The sequence below is a fragment of the Gadus chalcogrammus genome, chromosome 11 (genome assembly GCF_026213295.1).
Source record: "Gadus chalcogrammus isolate NIFS_2021 chromosome 11, NIFS_Gcha_1.0, whole genome shotgun sequence".
In the NCBI taxonomy this organism is placed as follows: Eukaryota; Metazoa; Chordata; class Actinopteri; order Gadiformes; family Gadidae; genus Gadus; species Gadus chalcogrammus.
In genome coordinates, this window is record NC_079422.1 from 14,582,738 (window position 1) to 14,600,996 (window position 18,259).

Consider the following 18,259-nt stretch of genomic DNA (forward strand, 5'->3'; position numbering starts at 1 on the left):
GAGCTCAACACAAAACTGCACCTGATATCACCTTGTGATTGACATGACCAGTGACCACTACGACAAAAGGCTTGTGTTTGAGCTACATCTATATAGTTTGAATTAATCTATCTGTAAAATACATATAGTCAAAGTCAACTCTATAGTAATTTTCAAAATATGTGCCAGACATGAGGAATCGAAATTACGTTTATCTCCGACCCACGGTGCAGAACAAAAGGATGAAAATGAGGTAAAATAAGATAAGGAATATTTATTTAAGGTAAATAAATGTCAATGTGCAATATGATCTACATTATTTACAATATGTGCACATATCACATCTTCATGGTGATCGTCACATTGAATACTTTCCAATTTACTTTGTATCAAATAGATGTAGCCTATGTCTTCGTTGATATTTGCTGTATATGATGACCATGTCCTCCCGCAGTATCTGCTAATACATAGTCGAGCTTTGGTTCATGTTTCATCCGAGCATTTTCTACTTACCCCTTCAGTTTTCCTCTGAGCGTATGAAATGTGCTCTCCTAGCACATCTCCTGTTTCTTTTTCTGATTTCCCTCGGGAGGGCCCTGTGGACCTCATCATTCTTCTTCCTCTTTTGTTATGTCCTTGCCTCTCTAAACCAATACACACTTGTTGAGGAAGACTAAGCAGAGATTCGCTTACACAAACATTGCCTTACCTGTGTCCTCTTACCCGAAAGGACTTTAAAACATGGATGTTTGTTGATGTTCCGTGGTTTTGAAAAAAGAGTGGGAGGTGGGGTAGCTCTCTGACAGACATGGGTATTAAAAATAGCACAGCATCTACACAGAGCATGCACAAGTGCAGAAAAAGACTGCAATATCATCATTCATTTTTGAGGGATGCAAGAAATGAAACTGCCTATATGCTTAAGTTAATCTTGAGTAAGTGATTTGTTGAAAGTCTGCACATCGCCGTCAGTGGATATGATGTTGCTGGAACACCAAATACCAAAGCAGCCACCAACAAGCCAACAGTGGGGGAAGGGCATTACCCTCTCTGCCAGGGTGCATGAAAGGCTCATAATAACACCAGCATTCAGAAGCAGATATGAAACATGTCATGTGTCATCTTCTTAGCCGGAGATACAGCTTATTCAGTGACAAAATAAAGAAAAAAGTTTCTGAAAAGACAAGGCATGCTTATATTAAAGCTACCCTGTTTATTTTAAAACTACCGTCAGAAAAGGATAGATCGCCCATTTAAAATCCTAAATTGCAATACTTTAGTGGTGCTTTCGTAAGTTTCCTTGCTCTGCAAGTTTCTCAAATGACAAGTAAACATACATTTCCTTTTCAGTCTCCAAGTATGAAAAGGAAAAATCAAGTAGAAGAACTCCACATGGGTTATATTTTGATATGTGACAAAAGCAATCAGAGTCTGCGACGTCTAAAATAAACAGTTATATATAAAACAGAATTAAGGTGTTCTCTGTGGTTTTGAAGGCGGTCTTGCTCCATCAAGATTTCCTCATTGATGTCTTACAGTAAGTCACATGGAACTTAAACAGGTACAATTAGCGAACAATGTTTGGACACGGCCCTACTGGGAGCCCGCAGTGCTGAGTTTACTTTGAAATCGGATTCTGCGCCTTTTCGCCCAACCTTTGCGTTCACCTTTCAGATAAATAATACCTCTCCTGGTATTCCTCTGTTGTATCTTTGACCTTGTCTAATGAGAGGCAAGGCGTGTAGGAAACTCGGCACATCAACACAGTTATGGATTCTCACTCTTTCACACTTCTCCTCCTTAGTGACAGTTCCAAGAACAATATTGAAGCCCCTGTTGTTTAGCCCCATGCTAGAAATTGACATAACTCCAACCGTGTCAAGCTCAAGACCGAACCGTCCCCAGACTCCCCATGAGGCAGCAAGATGGCCTATGGCAATGGGTTTTTTACCGTGCTGAAATTGTTCTTTGATAGCCAAATGTCATTCATTAAATTCCTAAAAGGTTTGGATTTCACTATGAATCACATTAACTATTATGGTGTTGATTCCCATGCAGAGGTAATGAGATTCAATGTGCAATTTACGATGAAAGATCTTCCACCAAGCTGAATAATAGTTATTGAATAAAGGAAAATAAAGTTAGACATATTTCATGCAATCTTCAAGCTACAGATGATTGCATTTTGTCCATTTCTGTTTAAAATAACATAAATAAAGTAAAAGTGAACCCTTAGAAGATATGTTATGAACAGGACAGAAATGTATGTTTACTTTTCTGACCATCAAACATAAAAAAAGTGATTTTGAGTAGCCATAATAAATCGCCCCCTCACAGTTTAAAGGTATACGTTTCAGTAACAGCAACAGGTTTGCTTCAGTTTGCCTCACAGTCATAACATGACTGTGAGGTATCTGTTTACCACACAGATATAACATGACAGAATTGCTGTCCTACCAACAGGAGGTCTCAAGGCGCTTGTTCTTTGTCCTTCTTGTTCCTTCACATTTACATTTCACTTCCTTACATTTAGTTTTCATCCAATTACCTAATACTAGGGCTATGCTTCGCAGGACCACAGCTCGGTATATGTGGAAGAACAATTATAACCTCTCTTGAAGAATAATCAAATCCTATCCCCAGTGGATAAAGCGGATTCAACTCCATAATCTAGATTTATCTGATTCCACATCCCTTGCTGGTAAAGTCGTCCATGGCCGCAAATTTGGAGATAGTACCACATTTCCTGTAATGTCATGTTTTCAGAGAAAATTGCAGGGGAAAGTGAAATGATGCATATCAAGAGAAGGGATCTGAGGAGCAGTCTTTGGCAAAAGGGGATATAGTGGGGTAAAGGGGAGAGGAGAAGGGGGGGGGGGGGGATCAACCGGCAAAAAAAGTATTGATCACTTCTTATCAACCACTGTGGGATGTAGTACATCATTCCTGCATATCTCCTGAGACCTCTCCATTCTGTCCTTTAAAAGGTGCTTGTGTGGGACCGTGTATGGATGCGCTGAGGGGCTTTGAGAAGTTTTGGTTGTCGCTTGTTTCTTCGATTACACGTGTTGGACAGATGTTCCATCTCATCCTGCAAGTCTGCATTGCTTTCCTGGCAGGGGGCTGGGGGCAGGCTAGGTCGATACCCTAGTTTCCCATATCCATTGAATATGACAGTGCTGAGGTCAGCATGGGACCTACAACGCATCACTAGTATGTAGGCCGTGATTTATAACCTGACACGCACCACGCGGCAGATGATGCATCTCTTAAACTCCACGAAAAATATCATTGAAATTCATACAGGCGACTGGAATTTGGATTTTGGGTGGAGATGCTTGGCTACGCATACACCCGACATTTTTCTTAAAAACGTATTGATTTCTTTTTTGACAGATATTATAGAGAGGCCGGTAGCGGGTGTCTTTGGCAGCTCCGTCTGCCTTTCCCTGTCTTGGATTCATTTGTTGACCAAGAAAGCTTTCAGGGGAATGAGGAGCCTGGGTTTCACATGGAATGTTTGGCCCATCAACTGTCTCCCCTTTAAGTTTATCCTATTAAGGACTAAGAGTATTTTCTGCAAGACAAACACATACAATGATGGATAACAGTTTTGTACGCTTGGATGTGTTCATGTTTCTGATAACGTCCTTGTAATGGACTCATTTATGCAAACACTTTTATCATGTGTGGTCAAGAACAGCTGATACTATAACAACGCAACACACAGAGGACATAAATGGCAAATTATGTTTATATTTACTTCACTTTCATTTGGCCCTTTGCTTAATGTTATGATAGAGCCTGAATCATGACCTCTTCATACATTACCCCGGGCAGCGTGTCCTGGGACTTACGGAAAGCTATGCTCATTAGTTAGCCTTGCCATGTTGGTGTGGTCAAGCTAATATATCCCAAAGTTAGTGTAGAGTAACGTGCCCGAGTTATTTCAAAACCTGGAACACCATGAACAGTATCGATTCCCACGTTGTATCGGAAAAATAACAATGGAAAAGAGGTAGAAGTCAAGTTTAAAAAACTATGTACAATCACGAGGGGCAAAGCAAGATTAATTGTGTTCAGTTTTCCAAAGCCTGTTGCAGATTTTTCACATCCAAGCATTCCTTTTATATTTCTAATCTTTTTATTTCCAACGGTTAAATGCATTTGTTTGCGACATTTTTTCATTTGTTTCCTCTTTTTACCTTATCGTAGTTTAGCTCTTCATACAGACCGTATTAGGGTAATTGTTCAGAAGTATTCAGAAGTACACTGCCTTGGAAATTCCTTCTTGATATTCTCCATTGATTTCCATTTGCACCTTGCTTCACTTTTCTCCAATGCAGCCCCTATTATTGTTGTTGTTCTGAATGTTAAAAGTTATGTGACATTTTGGAAGATCTAGGGGAAAATATACGACTCTCTGACATGAGGGTAATTATGAAAATGTACCAGGTAATTGCACCTTTGTACCTGATGCAAACTCATTTGACATTAAACAAAAAAAGTAATTCGGAAACATCTCTCAACAGAGGAAACAAAAAGGCACTGAGTGCATGCCAGGGCTGGCTGTGTCACAGGCAGCTAGTAAAACCAGGACGACATGGTGAGTGTACTCTGTTTATGAGTCACTTCTACCTGCCGCCGTTCAAAGTTAAAGGAGTGTTTGAGAGAGTTCTGTAGCAACAGAGGAGGAATTGTGTGAGGCCATAGGACAGTACACTGAGGTTGTCAAGTTAACAAGCTACTCGTGAAGCCTATTAGGAATGGACCATTTAGTAGCTTATGTAGCCAGTTTACTGCCAGGTGTGGTTCAACACATGGACATCTTCTTGAAACAGCAGCTGTCAAAGTGAAGCAAATGAAAAATAGCAGGATTAAACTGGAAGGCAGAAAACATTCACATATTCTAGAAATACAGGAAATGATTATGATTATTAGAATTAATGGGGAAAATGTAATTCTGAATAATAATGTTAGATGCCAATTTTCCCACATCTTTACTCTCTGGTGAAGCGGTCACCCTCTATTTTCTCTTTTGCAGACATTTTTGTGTTGTGGGTTATTTTTTAATGATTAGAAAGATTTATTACACCATCCAAATAATATAGCACTAAAGTTTAGTAGGCATTTTCCTTTTCCTTTTCCTTTTCTACCAAGCACATGCTAAACATCACTCTAAGTATTACCATATAATACAATTATAATACAACAATTCTATGATACCCGATGCAACTAGTCAAATTACAAATTAGGTTTGGGTACTAAATTGAAAGTAGGTATAAGGTTTTAGAGACATTTAGATATAGGAACTATGCTCAGGAGCTCTACCACAAGAGCAATGACAAACTCAGCCAATGTTTAATCTCCTGAAAAGGGCATTGCGTGACAGTTGAGTAGCAGCACAAACATATTGCCTGCAAGCAATTCCTTTTCCCAAAATTGTTTTTGGATCGGCATCTAGCGTTTTTCCTCGTTTTGCTGTCTGAATTCCTGTCTCTGAAGAGATTTACTGTATTTTTCATAAATGGGATGATGAGTTTGCAGATATATAAATGACTGACACACATGATTACAGGGCAGTTGATGTGTCTAACAGGGTTAAAACCTTTTGGAGTTTGCCAGGGATTTTCAATGCCTAGTCATCATCATTGTCAATCACATTAGAGAATAATCATCTGCCGGTATTAGAATTCTTTCTGAATGATCATTTGGGCTGTAAATAAATCCTTGAATTTATTTGGATTTGTCGAAGTGTATGCAGCACATTCCCACTGTTTCCTGACTTTCTCATTTAGAATTGGGGTAGTAATGCTGTGCAGACATAGATAGATCCAGCATCTAGTGTGACATCTCAGCAAGTTCCATCCCAGCCTTGACCGTTATGAAAATAAATACATACAACTATTTAATAAAAGCAACTATTAGCCTGCAGGATGGGTCTAAGATATTGACCAGCCGTAAGAAAATTAAAATAAAAGAACATGAAAAATGTGAGCTACCTTTTTACAATGTTCTTTGTCACTTCATATCATATCATGCCAGGCCAAAGTTGTATCTTTACCAGACATTTACTAAATTACGTAAATTACTACAATGTTCAATCTTAATCTGTATACCTTTAGGCATTTTCTGCTAAACATTAACTCTTTACTATTATTTAACATTAGATTTATATATATTATTCGTCTGCTATTAATAGACGTGGTTGTATGTGTCATAACTATAAAAGACCCATCAGTGTCTTTAATGGTTTCCATTAGCTTGGCATGAATCATTTTGGACCTTATACAAGCAGCTCCTTATGACACGAAACAGGTGCCAATGAGCCGTGACTTCATCGCTTGCTTGAAAACACCGGCCATTTGTTGAACTGATGAGCATTGGGAAGCCCGGTATGGCTAGTAGCCCTGATAGATCACAAGGTCTTGTGTTGCCAGATTTCATAGCATTCACCACATTCCTCTCAGCGGGACACTGGTCACCCAGGAGCTTCTGCCGTCCGTCCTTCATTAGACTCTAGGCATGAACTATATCAAGGGCTCAAGCTGAGATGATGCATGTCTATTGTCTAGACTTTGTTTATAAGGATTTGATCTTCCCACACTGTAGCAATATGGAAAATTCCTCCATGTCCACCACCAAAAAGAAGAAGATCTTAACAATTGCACAACACCAATTTGCTTGACTGTTTTGTTCCCATTAAGACAGATATGTGGGTTAGGTACCACAACATAGATCTTTCGGAACACTGCAATTGTCTTGGTAGAAATCGTATTCTCTAGCTTTGTCTAGCCTAGATTTATGGAAGCCAAACCGAATGTCATTAACAGCCCATCAAACTGCCGTGGCAGTAAAATGGAACATTTACATAGCTCTTGAGCAATTCCAGAAATGGAAAAATACACCTGAACAAGACTCCAAAGAACATGGCGTCTGCCAGTTGGCTGCGCCACTATAGATGGCTTCAAACGTCCACAGCAACCTTCGTTCTCTATTTTCGGCGATGGACAGACGCTCTTTGACTATTTGGCAGGAAAAGAAAAAACACAAGTTGGCGTACTTTGCTTACATCTCACTCCTTCACTGCCTTTCCCATGACTCTTCCATGAACCCATGGTTGCTGCAGCGCTGTAGTTAGGATGGCTACCTCTAGCGAGGAGACACAAGAAATGACTTACCAAAAACATTAACTCTTTTCAGGGGTTTGTCAGGCTTGCAGAAATTCTGCACACATCTACATTCTGTGGTAGGTTGTTAAGAATAAACCGAGTAGCTCGAGACTCGTGGATATGGCCGCAAGAATTCCGGAGTTTCTATTATTGGCGTGATGTTTGGCTTCCTAGCCTCCCTTCTGCTGGCCGGTGCAGTCCCACCCCAGTATTCCGCTGACCTGCACCCTGTCCTCAGTGCACCTCCACATTCATCCCCCAGCAAAGGGCCTCTCTGCAGGCTGTAGGAAACGCTTGGACGGCCTAATGCACCCTCACCCATTTCCGTCAGAGCTCAGCTGAATTAATTGAGTGAATGAGCATCAGTTTACAGTGGTGTCACTATACAGATGCTCATTAAGGGCGGATATGATCATGTAAAAGCCCAATCTATGCCAAAAGGACAGCTCTCATCGTAATAAATCAGGCCTAATTAGTAGGCCTGAGTACGTGTACACGATATCTCCTTCATAACCTTGGAATTTATTATGTAGGTTATATCAAATAAATGCTTTGTAAAACATCCTAAGCCGTTATTTTCTGTCAACTGAATGTAAGAACGCAGAACAATTCTTCTGCATTAGATTCCTTACCTGGCATGTGTATCATGTTGAGACAGCTACTCCAAGAGGAGTGGGATCTTTTTACTGGGCCAAGTGATCAGCCGCAGACCTCATAATCTATCTTCTGTCCCTTCAGTGCACACCCCTCAGGAGAGTGGGTATTGATTTGAAAAATGCTGCCAGACAGCTCCTTGTCACGATTCCTGGGCTGGTCGTGGGCATATGTTAAGTGGGCCGGAGGAGTTATACGTGACCTTTTCTATTTCCAGGCCTGTCTGTTTATGAAATACCTTCTGGCAGGCCCTTTCCTCACTTTCTCACCAACGATGCTAACAGCTCTGTGGTTACTTATGAGTATTCAACAATCGTTTTCTACTCTACCAAGTGTCTCTTGTAAACAAAGGAGCTTTTACCGGGAGGTTCACAGTGTTTCTTCCTTTTTTTAATAGAGGCGGGCGAAAGATAAGCTATACAATGCACATCACGAAACAGAGCAACACTTTCCCTTAGGTGTCCAGAAAGGGTCTTTAGTTTTGTGGGTGGGATAACAAAGAGGGATAAAGTCCACCGTGTTATAATGACAGTTGAAATCCCCTAGCTTTAGGATCGGGGGAAGTTGTTTTATTTTCCCATTCTCACTTGGTGAACCGCTAAGCATCAATTTCTTTCTTTTTCTTTTTGTATTCAGCATCACTACTAGCTTATTTGAGAGAAACAACCTATGTTATCTAGACATATGCTACATCTTAATTTATATATAGCACTACTAAATAGCAAACCATTTATCACAGGAGTAGCTTGTAATAACTGCTCCAACCAGCATGTATAGTCCCTCATTTGACCGCCTGTATTTGTTTTTGTTTGGATTCAACATTGGACCTTGTGGTAAAGCAGGGAGCCATGCCAGAGCCAGGCAAGAGTCAAATCATAAAAAATGTCTGTGTCAGAGAAAAAAATATTATTTAAACCATCTTTTGTTCCTACTGTAATTGGCATTTGATACTTCACTGTGTTTCCTCTTGTCTCGCGGATGTCAGTGACTCTAGCTAGTCATGCACGTTGGCGGCGCTGGAGTGTCTTCTAATGAAAAGCTTGGCAAAGGCTCTGAGCTACGATGAGGCCTCCTTGGTTATAAACAGTCTCCTAAACGAAAGCAGTTGGGTTAATGTGAAGGGCTGTCGCACTGATGTACTCACATCTATAGAAGAAACAGACAAATACCCAAAAAGAGGATGGGTGATACACTCAAGCTTTAACCTCAAGATGTATGGACCGCTCCAAAAGTATGCAACAAATCCCCCCCCCCCCCCCCCCCCCCGCCATCCCACCAACAGTTGTTTATTGATTTGCAACTCAGTCTAAATAAACCAAAATTGTTGTAATTGAGGAATGCTGTTCTAAGTCAGCATTGATTTATTTTTGTTGTTGCCCCTCAAATCATTAGGCACCCTTATTTTAGGGCTGCAGCCAAACAAACTTTGTAACTAGATATGCCTTGTTTCCTCCTCACAATGCTCTTTAGCTAGGCCAGAGGGAGGTAGAAATGGATTTCATCAGTTGGACTCTTTATACAGCTCTGCACCTAATATTTTATTTGGTGTGTGTTTTGGTGGACCTCCTATCTTCACGGGCACCCCATACGCACCCACCCTCCCCCTCCCTCTCTTTCGGGAGAGGTGAGGCTCGATAAGTTATTTAACGTGGGAAAACCCAGTCAATTAAACGAAGGAAGCCAGCCTTGCAAAATCCAGGCCTCAGATCCTGTTACAGTGGGTGCAGTAAGAAAAGTGCATCTTATTCATATCATCACTTAATGCAGGGATTGAATGTTGAGAATTAAGATTGAGTATCCCGGCAGATCCCCAGCACAGTCAATTTATTGTTGCTGGTCAGACAGCGAAAATGTGCCCATTTCACAACACCAATGGAAACTTGAGGTAAGTTGTTGGAAAAACCCAGGTAGTGAGGCATTTCTACTGAAGCCACCAGTGAAAGCCGGGCAGTGTTTGTGTGGAGAAAGCTGCCATAATGACCTGGGGGTCAGCCAAACGAAGCAGGCAGGGACTTCCAAGAGAGGGAGAGGAGGGGAAAAACAAAACAGTGCAGGAGACGAAATGCTGATCTTTTCTATACTGGTAGCAGTGGTAGTGCACACATGTCATTGTATTTTTGTATTGTTTTTTTGTCCTAAAGAGGTGATTCATTGCAGTCCTAATGTACATCTATTTTTTTATTCAAACAACAAAAAAACCTTTGTGACTTGTCAAATGGATCTCTCAAAGTATTGCATTTCATTTAGTCATCTTCTCTTATTTGATTCTCCTAGAATTCTTTATTATTTTCATATTTCATTTTTGTATTTCAATATTTTTCTAGAATGTGGATATGGAGGAATTGACCCTGTCCCACAGTCCACTATGCTGGATGTCCGGAGGGGTGGCGAGGGGAGGGGGGGATGAGGATACACAGGGGTATGTGGTTAGTGTCTGGCTTCTCTGGCCAAAGTGCAGACTCCCACAATTTAGCCTACTTCCTGCTTGACTCATGCCACTGCCTCCGCAGTTTGGCGTTATCACGGACGACTGAGGCACAAAAAGTTTCCCATGAGCCTAAGGGTGTAGCCCAACGTCCATGATGGAGAGATTGGCGATCCTGAGGTTCAGAGGGATTTGAATAAAACAAGAACCTGTGTCTGGTTACCCACTTATTTCAGTTTGTTTTAGCCTGTTTTCCCTAAATCAAAAACAGTAGCAGGCATACCTTTTTAGGCTAACAAGATGTGATTGTTAGTCTGATGTTGGTGTTCATATTTCAAATTCAATTATCTTGTGTCTGCAGCGAGAGACATGTCCATAGACTTCACATATTACTAAATCAAGATAAACCAGAAGGATGTTTTTAAATTTCTTGTTCATGAATAATTTCACAATTGTTGTTAAAATATTTGAAGTGGCTTGGATTTTCTTTTTTGACCAATAACTTAGCATTATCCAATTTCAAATTATTTATTGACATGGACATGCTTGATCTCAAATAAATCTAGTTCCAGCAAGAGGTAGCCTTGTAGTAAGCTGATGTTTGTTCCTTGTCTCATGTTTGTTCTCTCTATTTCCAGCTCCTCCACTCTCTCTCTTTCTTCCCCCCTTTCTTTTGCCTTGCACCTGATCAAAGGTCTGAAAAAAAAATGTTTTTCCCAAGGAGGAGCAGTAGCTACCACAACAACAACAGCAGGAGAAGTAGTATCAGTGCACTTCATGACGGATCCCTCCGAGAGGGGGGCTTGCTGAGGTCAATGCAGAGTCAAAGGAACTGTTGTTTCCCCCTTTACCCCACCCTAAGAGAGCAGCTAGGTACTCTTGACCTGCCTCCACCCCCACCTCCACCTCCACTACCCCCACCCTTTGGCTTGATTATTATTCTTTCAGATTGGTTGCTAAGCTCATTTTACATGTAATTGCAGTCACCGATATAAATGTAGCTGTTTCTGGGGGCATGTATATAGTCTTTGAGGAATCAACTGCTTCTGGCTGATATAAATCAGAACCAAACCATTCCTTTCCACAGCTTTATTTTGTATCCTGATTAGTGTGCCTGACCTATGTAGTGTTCTGTTATGACAGTATCCAATAGACTAACCTTTAACTTTGTGACCCGGTCTAGGAAACATTTGAACTTTGTGCATGAGCCTGAATTGTCTGTGACCCAAAAAGAGCAGCTTGACCTGGCGTGAGTTTGTTTAAATGATAGCTTCCATTCCTAAATCCAAACGGAAAGTCTACTAATCGCCCTAATCAAATGTAATGCTGAACATGAATAGGTGTGTGCAGTCGCATAATCCTTAAGACATCATCTAAATTCTTTCCATCAGTAAACTTTGAGGCCATCCACATAAGCCCAGTTATATAAACAGGGCTACAACCAAATGTTTTGGCCCTTGCGTATTGCCCAATGTGCATATTGACACATATGCTTTAAATATGCCTTGAGTTATTGTGGTTAATCTGAAAGCATCGCACAGTTTGGTCATCTGCAATGCAGTGGTTGTAGTATCTCAAAGGGCTGCAAATTAGGTTTTATAAGAAGCTAAACAACCTTTCATGATTCTTTTTTTTTTCCCCATTCCCCAAGGATGACTAATTTAATTCATTTATCCTGTTCAAATAAGAAAAGTGACTGCACCATGCTGCAGTGCCACTGAAACCAAACAAGTAGTGGCAACAGCCCCAATTCACTCTCTCTCTGATGCAGATGTCATTGAACACTTGCGTCTGCCCAGATGCAGAGCTTTTAATCCAAATATATGTCTGGAAAAGAAACAACCAAAAATAAAAATCAATTGCGTGTGTAATGCATGTTGAGACTTGATGTCATAGCACGGTATTGACATTGACAGTTCACCTATTATTCCACATACTCCCCAAGTCTTTCCCCCTCATTGTTTTATTACATAACAGGGTGGCTGTTGTAGAGAACCTCGCAAACCTTAAGGGGAGACTATCGATAACAATGTGAATGTCTCACTTCTCAGAATTTGATACAGCATTTAGATTATCTTACATGGACTCTCATATTGACCGCATAACTTTTCAATCCAGCACTGCTGTGCCCACTCATCTGATTACTTGAGAACATGGATTCAAGCACTCAGAAGATTTTTTGGGGATTGATTGCTGACCGTGAAGAAAGGTAGGTCATTTTGTGATTTTTTTTTTTGGGGGGGAGGGTCCATGTCAACCTCTCAGAACAATGTACCACCAAGGACCAACATTTGGACTCTTCCTTTTTCCTGCCCCTGTTACTGTTCCCTCTCTGATTTCCTCAATTCCTTGTTTCCTCCCTTTCTGTCTTCTTTCCTTTCTGCCACTCTGATGTTTAGTCTAACATCCCCCCCTCCAAACAAAAAAGATGAGACTTCCTGGAAGTCTTTCTGTATCAGCCTTGGCATATGTGTGCAACCATGATATGTGAGCGTTTACAGCTGTCAATGTCGACGCAAATATCCTGTTCTTAAGCTTGGTTCACTGCCAAGATTGTGCTAGAAGGTAACTCCATGACCAACAGTGTGCACACATGTTCTTCAGGCAAGGTTGTTTCAGACTTAGCCAGATTTTGTGGGTGAAAAGTTAGACGCGTTGGTGCGTTTTTATGTGACTAACTTGATTTAAGCCAAACCATTCACTTTAATAAGGTTTCTCTTTCAGAGGCGGTGATCTTCCTCAAGATCCCTGCTGGTATTTTTAAAATGGTTTCACTCTGTGTGTTTTTGTGTGGTCTGTTTACTTCCCAAGTCGAGAGGGGAGGCCATGTGTATTGCAGATCGGAAACTTAATACGCTGTGGAGAAATATGCACACCACCTATTTGGATGTTTTTCTTTCCTCTAACCATCCCCCTCCCCCACCCCCCCGTTCCTGAACTCCGAATCCCCCCCACCCACCTCCCCCTTTCTTCTGATTGCAGGTTTGTGTAATTGGACAGATGATTGGGCTGCACAGACAGTGTGACAGGCCACCACAACATGGGTTGTCTGGTTCTTAGAAATGTACTCAGAGTTTTTAATTTTATTGTGGACGATTAAGGGAGCCCGGCCAGTAATTACTCATGAAAGAATCACCCAGCCATCTGTGTGGACAAACTTAGGCATGTGTGTGCTTTGCGAGCTAAAGTCAAGCAACCTCATGTTTCCCTTCAGTGAAACCTGCCCTGCCCTTTTCCTCACCATTGACTTCCTTTGGCTGAAGTTGCTGACCAGTGGTTGGCCTTCGGCCCCACATTTGACCTCTCTTGCCTCTACAGCAGCAGATGCTGCCCAGAGATTTGTTTGTGTAGAAAGCACAAATAACATACATGCAGTTCAAGGTCATATGTGTAGAAAATCCTGTCCGATTAACACCTCTGATACAGTGGCTCGCCAAACAAATAATACTGATGTAATGCAACCGCCTAAACTCTGCGTAGCACTGGTTTTTGGTTTGTACTGCTCCAGACTTCTCATGAAATCTGAACCTTTTTCCCAGTCCCTGCGCTCCATTCTCTCATAACTCCCTCCAACACTGTGTCCTCTCGTAGCTTTCTGCTCTGAGTTGAGTTTGAAATGTTTTGAACAGGGGAAATATGAACTCTGCCTAATTTCTTGGCTTTTTGCCCCAGTACAGCAGCACTGTTGCCCCAAACTGGAAAATGATTAACTCCCATAAGTGGTGTTGGGTGAATGTTATGTCTTCCCTCACCCAAACCCTACCCCCTCCAAATCACAGATATGGGACAATGACTCATACAGCATTGCTTGCAATTGGAGACCCCCCCCCCCCCACCTCCCCAACCCCCACCCCGTCCTCCATCAGCAGAGGTTGAGTAGGTGTAAGTTAATCAGGAACACAGCACACAGCTTTGCGGTCTACCATGAGTCAAGCAACTACAAAGTGGAGGAGGGGAGTGAGAGAGCTCCACTTAGCATGGCTGTCAATAACGATGCTGTCCAGCCCACTGCTGTTTTTAGATCCAACTTCACAAACGCCACAGGACCCCATGTCCCTTTAATTGTTTCCACTAATTAACTGCTCCTTTTTCAACTCGCACCCTCTCAGCCTCTGAACACCATGTGTTTCTGTCGACTAATCTATAGTGTAGCTCAAGGGCCCACTCAGTGTGGCAGGGCAACTCGGCTTCCTCTTCTCAGATTTAATTTGGCGGGGGTCTGAGCTCAAATGTTCAAAGATAGATTTTGAGATAAAGCAAAATTAGTGGCCGTGAAACAGTGAATGTTGATTGATCAAACGCTAACACAAGGCCCACATTGTGTGTGAGTGGACCATGCATGTTGTTTTTGCAGAAACACTGTCTCCAGAGCATAAGTGGGATTCGAATGTGCCTGTAATGGGCCCCGCTCTCTGCTGCTCAGCCCTTAAGTCAGTTGACCTGTGGTTGAAACACAAGTCCCTGATGGATTGGGTTTCAGCTACTGGGCAGGTCCCTGCTCAGTGATCTGTATCTACTAGCCAAGCTCCCCACACCAGCCCCAAACCCCCCTCCACCCACCCACTCACCCACCCACCCACCCACCCACCCTCATGCAGGACACCAATGAAAGGAAGTGTTTAAGACCAGGGACCAAGCCCAGCACAATGTGCCCTGTCAGGGCACATTGTGAAATGTCATGAGCCTTATAAGCAAGGGGAAATGTTACATTGTGCTCCCCGCGTAAAGATCAGGTATTTTCTTCCATTGGTCTTTGGAGAAGCTTAGTGGCTGTAACCCACCACAAAGATATCTGAATCCTCAAATACCTGTTGATACCTGTTGTCCTCATACAGGTGTACCCCTAAATATGTTACTTTCCATATCTTTTTTTTTTTTTTTTCTGTGTAGTTATATAATCTGCATCTCAAGTTCTTTGGAGGTTAAGTATGGCAATTGCTGATGGACTAGGTGACCATCTATAAAAACTGATGCCATTAGTAATACTCTATTCCAAAAGCAGGGAGAGGGGATCGGGTTTATTGGCGTTTATTGGGGTTTGGGGCGTCTAAGTCTGAGAAGTCTTGAAGCCATTACTGTTGATGAATGGTGGTACATTGTCTGATTGTAGTGTACCGATGCCTTCCCCGCCAATGACAGTAGCTTCTTCAGAGATCAATGGCTTTGAAATCCAAATAAGCACCGTTTCAGTGGGTTCTTGGTAATCACAAAAACATGTGCATACTGCTCTCACTCTGCTCTGTGGCCTCGGGTCTTCCAGGGACCCCTTCCCCGAGCACGGTTTGGAACAGTTTGGAGGGGTCAGAATGTGCATGTTTTTGCTGAAGTTCTTGAGAATTGTAACGTTTACTCTTACCAAAGGGTTCCCTGCAATTCTTTTGTTTTAATTGTGGAACTTTGATTGTTTATTATTGTCTAGTTGCTTGGATTGTTTAATTTATGTTTATTTATTTTGATGTTCTTTGACCTGATTACCTTTTAAAGCAACTAAATAACTTGTTTAGTATAAAGGGAAGTCATTTTCTTCTAAATATATTTCTTGATTGAATTAAACTTTTTACAGTAATCTCTATCCGATTCTAAAGTCTGTGGAATGCCTGTCTGTGAAGTATGACTGAAATCAAGACATTTATAAATTGAGCATGCATATATCACCACAAACCAAAAACTCAGTGTTTTTTTCTACAATCATGAGGCTTTATTAAGTTAGACTACCCAAAGAACTATAGAGGAACACTGTGTGGGTCAATATATTGAACTCTTTCAAACAGAAGTAGCATTTTTAACGTGAGTAGCGTGTGACATCAGTCTCATATGCTCCACTTGTGTTTATGCTAATAGCTTCCCGACACAGGATTTTTGTTTTGCTGCATTCAGTGAAGATCTCTGAAGAATGTTGTGTGTTATATTGTGCAGGGTGATACAGAGGTCCTCTTGGAAACCCAGTGAGTCACAGATTTGTTATTTTACTATGGCCTGTAATTGTCCATCAGGCTAGTAGTTAACAGTTAAAGCTTTATAAGCAAAAGGCCAATGCCGAGGCGTGCAGACACTAGTTTTTAGGAGGGAGGCCTGTCATAGACGTGCCATTTTAAACCATTTATTTCCATTTTGGTTTGTAATGGCTCAGCGGTGTATACCAATTGTGTGTAACAAGTCTAACTGCAGTCCTCTGGGCTAAAAATGGAATATGAGACGCGGACGTGAAAGGGCCGTATTCTTCTCAGGTTTTCTGGCAACAGTAGATGACGTAACACAGAAGGTGGCGTCATGTGGCTCAATTATCAGCAATGCAATGTGAATATTATTAATATTAATATCATTATTAAAATCCTTATTTTTCAATACTACATTTTGAATTTTAATTATTGAATTTAGTTTTTCATATCAACAATAAGGATATTTTTCCATATTCCAGTGCAGTGGAGCTCATCTTAAGACAGCCTGCAGAAAAATGGAGTCTGTCTTATGAGCAGCTGGACAGTCTGAAGACTTGATTGACAGCAATCAAAATTAGAAGCATGAGCAAGTGTTGTAATTGGTATGGCACTCTTTGTACCTTGTGAAACCTGATAACTCCGTCCATTCGTTTCATAAGACTGTAATTTGGTTCTGCCAAATTATTTGATCATTTTGACCTGCAGAAGAAGAAAAAATAAGCTGGGGTTATCGTGCCCCTTTTTCATCTTTCTGCTTCTTGAAGATAAATGTCTACAATGAGAAACATCTGGCCTGATCAAATGGTTCCTCCGCAGGGCTGAATGTTTATATCATGTCAGCAGACCTGCTGAAGGTTCAATTTCATTCAAATTCATTCACAAGCTAATATATAAAGTTTAAAGTTTTTCAAGATAACTTTATAAGAGAATTCAAGTGAAAACAAGGAAGCAATATCTCAAGTAATTTGTGAGGATTTGTTTTACCTAGCTGTACTCCAACAATATCTATGAGCCGTCGGCGTCCGGGAAAAATCTATTTTTCATGAGTGAGGGTCTTCAGGGGCCACCTCCAATTGATGACATGTACTACCAACAATATTAGAGTGATATCTAATTTCACCCAAGACATGACACACACCCTCAATCAGAGACCTTGTCAAACACTTGCATGCATGTTTGAAGAACTCATGGCTTTCCGATTGACCTTGCTCTGTGGAGTCATGTTTACAGAAACTCTCACCGTTAAAACAGATGACCGTCCTTACAAGCTCTCAGGCCAAAGCCGACCTGGTTCCAGGTGTGTCTAACACCGGCCTGGTAGTAGGTACCTGTCAAGTCCTATCAAACCAGAACAAACATATAGCCCATGTCCAGCCTTGTTCGGTTACAAGTAGATCCAGTTGCGTGCAGTTTTTAAACATCCACATTAGTGTATTACCTGTGATAGTCTGAATAGTTTGATAAAATGGCCTAGTTTGAAAGCATCTGTTTTCTCTCTGCAAAATATAGATTCATTGCTTTCAAACAGTTAATCACTCAAAGGGATTTTTGTAACATGTGGAGTGACAGTTTAGGTAAAAGGATATCCTTTTGGGATAGGCTTTCATGATTATGACCGTTTGTAGTGCATCAATTTGGAGTAATTTAGAGAGCTGGACAAGGCTACACATGCCCGGTGAGTGGCACTCTTATTGTTGCCTGATTTCATTGCTGTAATAGCAAGATTTGGGTATTGTTTTCTGCATCCTTGTCTTCTGCCCGCTGTTCCCATCGTAATAGCTCCAACTGAATGATTTGAATGTCAGAGGATTGAACTATGCTGTTCGGATTGTTCATGTTTCATTTTTTTTGTTGCTTTCCCACTCAAACTTTTGAATCACTGTCAGATGTTGGATGCCTGCATGTCAAAGAATGAAAAGTATAGGCCTACCTATGGTCCTGCCTCTCAGCTTTGTGCATAAAAGGCCACTTGAACCCCTTTTTTTAGATTTTGTTCAAGCTTTGTGGTCAGAATCCCAGATGACAGTAATTAGGGCACTTAGCTGTTCAAAGTTTATCAGCCTTAGATAAGAGTCGTCAAAGCTGAAATG

General features: G+C 41.3%; 1 protein-coding gene across 1 annotated transcript in view; it reads left to right on the forward strand.

The window, feature by feature from the left end:
• Window positions 1–8: 8 nt before the first annotated feature.
• Window positions 9–18,259, forward strand: part of rspo2 (R-spondin 2) — a 79,248-nt gene continuing 60,997 nt past the window's right edge. Inside the window, exon 1 of the mRNA XM_056601710.1 lies at window positions 9–232. The gene's annotated coding sequence lies outside the window, so the exon portion shown is untranslated. The remainder of the gene's footprint in view (window positions 233–18,259) is intronic.